The sequence below is a fragment of the Gekko japonicus genome, unplaced genomic scaffold, assembly GCF_001447785.1.
Source record: "Gekko japonicus isolate JY-2015 unplaced genomic scaffold, Gekko_japonicus_V1.1 scaffold3852, whole genome shotgun sequence".
Taxonomy (NCBI): Eukaryota; Metazoa; Chordata; class Lepidosauria; order Squamata; family Gekkonidae; genus Gekko; species Gekko japonicus.
Genome location: NW_015172133.1, coordinates 19,373 through 28,141, shown reverse-complemented (window position 1 = coordinate 28,141; position 8,769 = coordinate 19,373). Strand labels below are relative to the sequence as shown.

At 47.8% G+C, this 8,769-nt stretch overlaps 1 non-coding gene across 1 annotated transcript; it reads right to left on the bottom strand.

Annotated features, from left to right (window-relative positions):
* Nucleotides 1–8,197: 8,197 nt before the first annotated feature.
* Nucleotides 8,198–8,269, bottom strand: TRNAA-CGC. The gene has a single exon. It is a non-coding gene; the product is annotated as a tRNA-Ala (tRNA).
* Nucleotides 8,270–8,769: the final 500 nt, after the last annotated feature.

Here is an 8,769-nt window from a genome sequence, read left to right as displayed (position 1 = left end):
AAGGAGAGCACCCAACTTGTGACAACCAGCAATGCTCAACTGTTGATGACCCACAATGAAGCATGTGGACCAATTCCTTTGGGAAGCATGGCATTTCAGATGACACCGGTGGAAAACATCGTCCAGTCACAGCCAGCGTTCGGCAACCTCATAAGGGCTTCAAGGCAAGAGATGAACAGAGGAAGTTTCCTATTGCCTGCCTCCATGTAGCAAACCTGGATTGCCTTGGTGGTCTCCCATCCAAGTACTGAACAGGGCTGACCCTGCTTAGCTTCCGAGATCTACTGAGATTGGGCTAGCCCTAGATGACATTCAGCATATGCCTAATTAAAGGTAAAGGTTTCCCTTGCTCGAAAGCCAGTCGAATCCAACTCTAGGGGGGCGGTGCTCACCTCCGTTTCCAAGCCGAAGAGCCAGCGCTGTCTGAAGACTTTTCTGTGGTCATGTGGCTAACATGACTGAACACCGAGGTGCACAGAATACCGTTACCTTCCCACGAAAGTGGTACCTATTTATCTACTTGCAATTTCTTGCTTTTGAACTGCTCAGTTGGCAGGAGCTGAGGCCAGAGACGGGAGTTCACTCCATCACGCGGCACTAGGGTCTCGAGCTGCTGAGCTACCGACCTTCTGGTCTGCAGCTCAGCGTCTTAACCTCTGAGCCACTGCAGCCCTATATGCCTAATTAGGTGTATGCAAAGTCTATATGCAATTCTGGAGACATGATGATTTGACACCTACCTCACAGGGTGTCTGTTGTGGGTAGGGGAAGGGAAGGGAGTTTGTAAGCCACTCTGAGACTCCGAGTGAAGGGCGGGGTATAAATCCAATCTCTTCTTCTCTTCTTATTTGCATACACAAGTCATTGCTTTTGACAGTGCAATTGAACACTAAATGCAGCACAATCATTTGCCTCTAGAACAGAGGCCATACTTGGACCTGTTCATTGTAGTAGCACTTAGGAGCATGGACTCTAAGCTGAAAGAACTGGATTTGATTCCCCACTGCTCCACATGCAGCTGCTGGTGTGACCTTGGGTCAGATACAAGTTCTTTCAGAGCTGTTTCGCACCAACAGGTCTCGAAAGATCTCTCTCAGCCCAACACACCTCACAGGGTGTCTGTTATGGGGAGGGGAAGGGAAAGGAGATTGTAAACTGCTCTGAGACTCCTTCGGGTAGTGAAGGTTGGGGTATAAATCCAATCTATTCTCTTCTTCTCTGGAACTCCTCTTGTGTTTTTATAACATCCCTGATTCCCTGTCCAGTTAACCACTGGGACAAGGGACAAGAGCCTATAATGCGATGTAGCTCCTACCAAAACCAGAAAACAGAGGGATTCATCACTATAAACAATCTCTTCTCAGGAGTCTCTAAATCCACAAGGCGTCTCTCAGACCTTCCGTAGTACGTAACAGTCGCCAGCTTATGGCTTCCACTGCTTGGCGTGCTGCTAACTCAAGATTCGATACGATTGAAGGGCTAACTCCATGGAACGACTTAGATACCATAGCCGAGAAGCAAATCCTGTGCAGTCCTAGCCTAGTTGAGAAGCCCAGCTATTTCCTAAGCTACTTAAAGACTGTAGTTTATAGAAAGACACCCTCCAGGGAAGCAGCCCGGAGCTTAAACCCCTTAAGGGAACGGCATTCAGAACATGACAAAAACGTGACAAGGTCCTTTTCTGATTTCAAAATTAATCTGGAAACTGGTTACACTGACGAACCTCAATTATACGAGGCCCCCGCTAGAAGGAAGCACACGAATGGCCATAATCAAGTGAGCCTTTGAGATCCCCTCTTCACATTTAGGGCTTATGTACAGTGTTACTTTGGTAGGCACGATTGGTATATTTACTCCGTACATGTAACAAGCACTGTAGCAGACTCGGAAATGGAGAAGGGAGACTGATGTGGGGTCTGAGGTCCCTCCTCAGACCCACAAACACTTGAAGCTGCCTGGTAATGAATCAGACCCTTGGTCCAACAAGTTCAGTACTGTCTACACTGACTGGCAGTAGATCTCCAGGGTCACAGACAGAGATCTTTCGCATCACTTAGGACCTGATCCTTTTAACTGGAGATGCTGGGGACTGAACGGGGGCCTTCCAGCTGCCAAGAAGATGCTGTGCCACAGAACCACAGAACCTCCCCAGTTTTGGACCCAGTTCTGTCCAGAATGTGACAGTCTGGCCCCATCCAAAGCTTGCCCCATGACCTGCCACCAGTTTCCTGCAGTCCGCTCTCCACTACTGACTTCAAGAGTCAGTTTGGGGAGGCTGTTTGAAAGCCAGTTTGTTGTAGTGGCTAGGAGCATAGACTCTAATCTGGAAGAACCGGGTTTGATCCCCCACTCCTCCGCGTGCAGCTACTGGTGTGACCTTGGGTCAGTCCCAAGTTCTTTCAGAGCTGTTCTCTCAAGGGTGGTTCTGGAAAGATCTCTCTCATCCCCACCTACCTCACAGGATGTCTGTTGTGGGGAGGGGAAGGGCAAGGAGATTGTAAGCCACTCTGAGACTCCTTTGGGTTGTGAAGGGCAAGGCATAAATCCAGTCTCTCCTTCTTATTATTCAGTTTGCTGGAGATGAGAAAATGACAGCAGGGACTGCAGTTCTGGACTCTGGAAGGGCAAGGTATAAATCCAGTCTCTCCTTCTTCTTATTCAGTTTGCTGGAGATGAGAAAATGCAGCAGGGACTGCAGTTCTGGACTCCACAGCACATATTCACAGTGGCATTTATGGATGCTGGGAGTTATGGGAACTGTAGGCCCTGTGGTACTCCCCTGTCCCCAGGCTTTCATCCCTGCCTTGGCATTGTCTAAAGCCGTGGAGGTCATTGGTTGGATCCAGACGACATTGGCATTTTGCAAAGATTCTCCCTTTTTGCTTCAGGGTCCCAAATGCTACAGGAGCAGCATTTCATGGAGATCAGTGGGTTGCAAGGGGTGGTGGTGGAGGGAGACAGGAAAGTTCTGTTCCGCAGATGGAAAATTTGCCTGGATCCAGCCCAGTATCTCGAACATCCACAAAGTACCACAAAGTGGTGTTTTGCAGACTGCAGCTGCCTTTGGTGTTTCTGTCAGTGTTGTGACAGTTCCAATGATCACGCTATCGGCGCGAGCAGTTCACACTTGTTTCAGTGTGGGCGTCTTCCAGCGCTGAAATGTTTTGCCGCTGGCATGCAAATTTAAAAAAGCAAATACCCAAACCTGCCCTTTCTGGGTGGGTTTGGGTGGCAATCCTGAAGGTGGGGGGAAATGTTCACATTCCGAGGAAGAGGCTTTCTTGTGAATTCATTTTGCCATGGAAATAAAACGTACGGGAGAAACTATTTTTAGAGAGAATGGGGGGGGGATGGAGAAGAACGGGGGCAGCACTGGGATGTTTACGAAGTTGTCCAGACACAAGAAAAATAACAGTAACGTTGGGGAATGAAGACAGATCCAGGTGGTCAGCCGTGTTGGTATGAAGCAGTAGAACAGATTTAGAGTCCAATTGGCACCTTTAAGACCGACAAAGTTTCATTCAAGGTATGAGGTTTCGAAGGAACGAATACCTGAGATCTGGGAATGGATAAGGAAGCTGCTTTTAATGGCAGAAACTGACAAATTGGCAGGAAAACCTAATAATAAAGAAGATGAAGAATTATTTGCAGATCGGATGGACTTTAAAGAATATTTAGAGAAACACTGGGATGTTAAGAACAATTTATTTTGCTTTGATAATTATTAAGAATAGATCGAGAAAATAGACAAATAGAAGATGATTGTAGTTAAAGAAATTGTTACCTATAAAGTTGAATATAAGATTAAGGTAGTTAAAGAGAAGGATACCTATTAAGTTTTGTTTTTGAAGGAATGGATAAGAAAAAGAGATTTGGTGGGGGTGGGAGCACTGCGGGAAGCCTGAGGAAGGGGAGGGAGGGTGAAAGGGAAAAAAGGGTATATTGTGAATGATGAAGTGTTATAATATTAGACATGCTGTTATATCCTGATAATAAAATGTTGTTGTTGTTGTTGTTTTTAAAAAGGTATGAGGTTTCGTGTGCAGGCACACCGTTTCAGATACCATTTGAAACATATTTGAAAGTATATTTGAAATAAATTGAAAATAAATTTGAAAAATATTTGAAAAAGTGTGCCTGCACACGAAAGCTCATACCTGGAATAAAACTCGGTTGGTCTTAAAAGGTGCCAACTGGACTCTAAATTTGTTCTATTGGGGAATGAAAGTGGAATGTTAAGGAATCTGGAAAGTGCCAGGGAGACTGGAAAGACCCCCGGAAGTAAGCAAGCGCAAAGGTGCGACCCTCGGGAGTAGGAAACAACACTGCGAGACAGAGTGAGCCAAGGGGCTTGATTTGCTCCTGTCCTAATCCAGAGCCTGGGCAATCATTTTCCAGGAATCCAAAAGACATAATTACAGTGCCATCCTAAACCCCTTTCTCAATCCATTGAACTTAATTAGAAGGGTGTCATGCTGTTTAGGACGGTACAAGAGGGGGACTCGCGATACTCGCGGGGGGGGGAGATGAGCTTCGTCTCCTCCACCCCCCCGCTTGATCTCCCCGAGTCGGCGGTGGCGGCAGCGAGGCCGGTCCTCCCCCCCCTCGCCTTCCCCCCCGCCCGCCTGCCCGGCTCCGAGGAGGAGGCGGCGGCGCAGCGGCGGCGAGGCCAGCTACAGAGCGTTCCCTGCGCATTTTCCCCCAACTTTTTGGATTTTTGTGCACACGTGGGGACCGCCCACGTGTGCACAAACCTCCCCCTCCCCCCCAAGTGCCCCCGGAGCGCGGATTTAGTGATCTGCACTCACGGGGGCAACTTCACTATTAGTATATAGATTGTTAATTTGGGGTTTTTTTTTACTAATAGTCAAGTGTACTAGGATGGGTCTACTCATTATTTCTGAATTAGAAGAAGAAGAGAAGAAGAGATTGGATTTATACCCCGCCCTTCACTACCCAAAGGTGTCTCAGAGCGGTTTACAAACTCCTTTCCCTTCCCCTCCCCACAACAGACCCCCTGTGAGGTAGGTGGGGCTGAAAGAGCTCTGACAGAAACTGCTCTTTTTTCAAGAACAGCTCTTATCAGAACTACGGCTTGCCCAAGGTCATCCAGCCAGGTGCAAGTGGAGGAGTGGGGAATCAAACCCAGTTCTCCCAGATTAGAGTCTGCGCACTTAACCACGACACCAAACTGGCTCTCAGATGGATCTCTGGCAGGGTGTCAAGCTCTCACTTTCGTTTCCTTAAACTCTGCTTTCCCTTCCCTTCGCTTCTCATGTCAAATTCTGTGGGGGGGGGGGTGTTGTGTGAATGCATGGGGGTAGTCGCCATATACATTCCTTAAATTGTGCCCCGAGAGTTGGTTCTCATGAGATCAACCTTGGAGACTCTTTGTGCTTAGCCTGGGTTAGATAGGGCACCATATATCTGTCTGTGTTGCCCCAGAAACGCTAGGGGGTAGGGGTGATGTGCGAGAGTGTAGAATTTTATGCTTTTACCTATAACCTGTAAGTTCCCGCAGTTTTCTCCAGTCATAACAAAAGTTCTTGTACTTACAGCAGCATATCTCTAATAAAGCATTACACTGCAAATAGTGTGTGTGGAGAGTGACTTAGCCAGGGACCTGACACAGGGTTCCTCAATGTGGTGCTTGTGGGCACAGCGGCACCCACTAGTACTTCCCCTGGCCCCCACTGAGCTTTTCAGGAAGTGGGCGGGGCAATTAGAAGGCAGAACATGTTGCTGGTGCCCCCATTCCAATGAAAGGGTTTTCCAGAGATGCAATAGCAGCTACAGCCACTGAAGGATCAAGAGGACTGGAAAATAGCCAGGCCTGTGGTTCATTTTCCCCTTTAGTCTTTCCTTCTATTTATTCCTGCTTCTCTTTCTCCCGTTGTCCCCCAGCCTTTCCTTTGTTACTTCTTGGTGTAGTGTAGTGCAGTTTGGTGTAGTGGTTAGGAGCATGGACTGTAATCTGGGAGAACCGGGTTTGATTCCCCACTCCTCCACTTGTAGCTGCTGGATGACCTTGGGCAAGCCATAGTTCTGTCAGAGCTGTTCTCTCAAGGACAATTCTGGAAAGAGCTCTCTCAGCCCCACCTACCTCACAGGGTGTCTGTTGTGGGGAGGGGAAGGGAAAGGAGTTTGTAAGCTGCTCTGAGATGCCGAGTGAAGGGCAGGGTATAAATCCAATCTCCTCCTCCCCCTTCTGCTATTATTTTGGAAAGTAAGGAGGGAAGTATTTTCTTGGAGGGGATTGGTATTTGTGTGTTTGTGTGTGTGTGCACCTGGAAGTCATGGCGACCTCTGGTAACTGATTCCTACTGGGGGCCTGGAGGATATTGAGGTTGGTGAATAAAGCCTGCCCCGGTCCTCCCGACTTGGTATTCCAAGGAAGTCTCCCATCCAAGTACTAACCACAGTTGACCCTGCTTAGCTTCCTGTGGTGCTGCTCCTTTGGGTGTGGGGGTGCAGGCGATGCAAAAGACGACAGGACACAAGTCTGCAGGAAGCTGATCTGAAACCTCTCGGCTTCCCAGCATTTATTTTATACACCTTTCTTCCCCCTTCTCCCTCCCTCTCCCTCCGTAAGGGAGTTACAAACATTCGAGCATCCTTTTGGAGAGTGTGTGTGTGTGTTTCCAGGCAGCTGTCCGCTATCTGCCTCTCCCCCTTTCTCAAGGCTAACTGACTGCGTAGTTTAGACAGTCACCAGACTTCTCTTAGCACACAAATACTTTCGGGTTACCAATCTCCAGGCAGGAGATTGCACTGCTTTCCCACAGCTTCCGAGATCTGACAAGGTCGGGCTTGCCTGGGCTATCCAGGTCAGAGCAAGGAGGGAAGTATTTTGTTTGGCTCTGCCTCCACAGGCATTTTGAGGTGGAACTCACCACCCCTTCTCAAAATCCCAAATGCACCCACGGGTTCAAAAAGGTTGGGGAGGGAGGTGTCTGTGGTATGCCAATGACTGGCATAATCACTATGCTGAAAGTAGCCAAAGGCATCCAATAAGCTGCCAGGACACTGCCCCTGTACGGTAGGATTTGTGGAGGGAGGCATTGCGGCCCTACCTGGTCTGTGAGGCACATTCAAAGGCCATTAGTGTGTAAATGAAGACCCATCTTAGCACTTCTTTTAAAAAATGAAAAGGTGCAATAAGGTGAAGACTTTTGCCAGCTTCTCCAATTCACCTTAAAAACAATCTTTTAAAACCAAAATGACATAGTGTGGGAAGGCTGATTCTATAGATGGAGCATGAACTTAAGGAGATGGAGGGGACAAAAATTCCCTTCCCCAGACGATAAGTACCGAGATATCAATGGCTGATCGCAGGGACTGCTTCTCCCCCTGAAAGCCAGCAAAAACCATGCCGCTTTTCTCTTCCTTAATCGGTGACCACTTTGTTTAAAAAGCATGAAATTACCACTTTGCTTCTCCAAAGTACTGGTTACTGGGGAGAAGACGATTATTATATCAGAAGCGATGGGACTCAACAAGGCCAGAAACTCCTGCAAGAAATAATCAAGGAGAAATCACATGGGTTTCTTAGGCGTTTGTCAAGTCTGGGCGACTCTTAAAGAGCTATCAGCCAGCTCCCCCAGTTCTTTCTCTAAAAAGGTGGGGTAAATCCACACATTACATTTTTAGGACTATACCTGGCAAGGTAATATGTTTAAGAACAAGGATTGGCTGTCCTTCCAGGCAAGGGTTCACACACAGTTGGGGACCATACAACATGCAATGGCCTCTCAAGTTCGTCATATTGGACCAGGTCCATACACAGGTCCACATTTGTTACTTCCTATCATTTCATTACCGACCACTGAATGAATAAACAGGCTCACCATGGTGGCAGCTCTTTTTCCTTCTGCCAGAATGCCACAGGTGGGAATTCAGCAGATGGATGGCACTGAAGCAGTACAGCCCTGCTACTGGTACTTGTCACATCGGGCGGCTGATCATGCACAGCAGCCCTAATAGATTCGTTATTAAAAGAGAAACATCCATGTGTGAACAAACTCCATTGTAACTTTAGGGGACTTCTGGGGGGGGGGGAACCATATTGCACATGCATGAAACTGCCTTACTTTGAATTAGATCCTTGGTCCATCAAGCTCAGTACCGCTTACTCAGACTGGCAGCAGCTCTCCAGGGTCTCAGGAAGAGGTCTTTCACATCACCTGACCCTTTTAGCTGGAGATGCCAGGGATTGAACCTGGGACCTTCCATGTGCGAAGCAGATGCTCTGCCACTGAGCTACAGCTCCTCCCTGCTTGGATTTCCTTTCTACTGGATGCATGGAGGGGTTGGGCCCATCTTTCTGTTCCTTCCCATTTTGATGCAACCCTTCAGGTATGTAAGGCTCTTCAGACATATCACCCTGGCTAGTTCACTGAAGTGGCAAGAGATTATGAATCCTATTCCACACTCTACACATGTGCAAAAGCACAAGAAGATGTTCCAGTTGTCCCACCTCCATATACAAACACACCTCCACATACAAACATGACTTACCAAAGTGCACCTTGTCTAAAACAACCCAGAGGATTTAATTTATACCCCAAGAATCCATGAGGGCTAGAAACTTATTCAGAGCAAAATTAAAGGACCCAGGTAGCCGACTGATTCTGCAGTGTGTAGAGTGTCCAGGGTTAGGCAGCTAGCTTTCATTCCATGCCCACCGATATTGGCATATGGGCCACTTCTCTCTCTCTCTCTCTCTCTCTCTCTCTCTCTCTCTCTCTCTCTCTCTCTCTCTCTTTCGCT